Source organism: Palaemon carinicauda, chromosome 5 (genome assembly GCF_036898095.1).
Source record: "Palaemon carinicauda isolate YSFRI2023 chromosome 5, ASM3689809v2, whole genome shotgun sequence".
NCBI lineage: Eukaryota > Metazoa > Arthropoda > Malacostraca > Decapoda > Palaemonidae > Palaemon > Palaemon carinicauda.
In genome coordinates, this window is record NC_090729.1 from 110,024,040 (window position 1) to 110,026,539 (window position 2,500).

General features: G+C 35.3%; 1 protein-coding gene across 1 annotated transcript in view; it reads right to left on the minus strand.

Annotated features, from left to right (window-relative positions):
• LOC137641071 (glutamic acid-rich protein-like) overlaps nucleotides 1-2,500 on the minus strand; it is a 26,498-nt gene that overhangs the window by 20,325 nt on the left and 3,673 nt on the right. The window lies entirely within an intron of this gene.

A 2,500-nucleotide genomic window follows, 5' to 3' on the forward strand; every position in this document is an offset into this window, starting at 1 on the left:
GTGTACGCCTAGCTTTCGCATGGCAGCAGATCAATCCCCAGGGATGGACCGTGAGTTTAAGCTGTTGACTGGGGGGGCTACTCTGATGGTGGACTCCATAGTGGGGGTTGGGCTTGCCCGGCTGACGTTCTGGTGAGTATATATTTTAATGAAATTGAAACCAGAAGCCTTTAACTTATAGATATCTCGTCAAGAGACAACTAAAGAATCAAACAGTCCTGGCAAAAAAAAAAAAATAAATAAATAAATAAAAAAAAAAGCTTCGTTAACAGAGGTAGCATTCAGGCACTTATGAATGGTACAGGACAATTAAGTGAAGCAGCATCAATAGAACATAAAATAGGATCGCAAAAGAGAGAGAGAGAGAGAGAGAGAGAGAGAGAGAGAGAGAGAGAGAGAGAGAGAGAGAGAGAGAGAGAGAGAGAGTCAAAGTCAAAACTTTTCTATTATAAAATGGTTATTCTGAGAGAGAGAGAGAGGAGAGAGAGAGAGAGAGAGAGAGAGAGAGAGAGAGAGAGAGAGAGAGAGAGAGAGAGAGTCAAAGTCAAAACTATTCCATTATAAAATGGTTATTCTGAGAGAGAGAGAGAGAGAGAGAGAGAGAGAGAGAGAGAGAGAGAGAGAGAGAGAGAGAGAGAGAGAGAGAGAGAGATGACACGATGACGTACATTCGAAAGTCGAAGTCAAAACGGAGAGGCCTTGAAATTTCATTGACGTAAGAACTTTTTTTTTTTTTTTTTTTTTTTTTTTTTTTTTTTTTTTTTGCGACCAGTTCAGCTGGAGGCATCGTGCGAATAAAATCACGAACTAGCTAATAAAACTAATCCCTTTGTAGAGGTAAGAACGCCGCGGACACAATAGAATTGAACATCGCCGCAAATTTATGGAGTACACTTCCAGGGGTTCCTATACTGAACTGAACTTTTTAAACAATATGTATTTTCATCTCCGCCAACGAAGTTGGGAGGAGGTTATGTTTTCGTCTCTGTTGGTCTAGCCTCAATTTTACTCTTAGAGTAGTGAAACTTTCAGGGATTGATTGTTATATTGAGACGTGGAAATGAATAAATTTTGAAAGTCCTAGGTCAAAGGTCAAGGTCAAAGTAAAACAAATGGTCTACGGAAAATTAACGCTACGGTCTAAACTGATTCAGGGAAAGGCAAGATGTTTTCGAAAAATAAGATGCCGTGGCGGAGGTCTGCACTCTGTGTTTTTCTGGTTCCTTTCTCTATTACACCCCCCAAAAACACATACCTAATATATATTCTTTTGTAGCTTTAAGACTATTGTTTATGAGGCGAATTCAATAAACAAAAAAACAAAATTAAAGACTTTATGAACAACAGTCAGAAGTGCGAAAATACATTTAATCCCATAGATAATATGTATATATATATATATATATATATATATATATATATATATATACATATACAGTATATGTATATATGTATATATGAAGTGTATATATATACATATATATGTATATATATATATATAATATATATATATATATATATATATATATACTGTATATATATATATATATATATATATATATATATATATATATATATATATATATATTTTGTATATATATAATATATATATAATATATATACTGTACAGTATATATATATATATATATATATATATATATATATATATATATATATAATATATATATATACCTATGTGCATACACTGAAGCAGCTTGAGGACCACAATTCGTACAAAAGACGGAAGATTTCCGGTGTGGTCCTGATGCAAACACCATTTTCCCTTCCTTTAAAGTTCAAATATTTACTTAGGCCGGTTTTCAAAATCTTTTCAGAGAGTTCATGAACAACAGGACGGGAAATCTCTCTCTCTCTCTCTCTCTCTCTCTCTCTCTCTCTCTCTCTCTCTCACAAACATACAAATTACCAGTTTATTTTCTCTACTATACACGCTATGTACAGTTGGCCTCATTAATTCCGGTACACTTCACGTGGAGCTAAGCAGACGTTAGTGTGCCGGAATTAATGAAGCCAATTGTACATTATAAACTAGAGGGATGCTCAGTAGAGCGCAGACCGCCGCCACACCTTATTTCTCGACATTCTGCTCGACCTTGACTTTGATCTTGACCTTGTACATGTATTAATTGGCGTGGACTTTCATACACTGAAGTATGAACTAAATTTGAAGTCTCTGTGACAACGATGTCCAAACTTATGGCTGATTACGTGAAATGGACATTTTGCTTAACAGTGACCTTGACCTTCGACCCTGACCTTCTAAAATTCAATTATTTCTAGCTTTTTACATAACAGTTAATCCCTTCAAGTTTCATTACTCTACGATTAAAATTTTGGCCAGGAAACTGTTCACAAACAAACAAAAAACACACACACACACAAACAGGGGCGAAAACATAACCTCCTTCCAACTTCGTTGGCGGAGGCAATGAGAGATTGAAAGGCTTTCATAATTGCTTGATATATTCCATGGTAATGC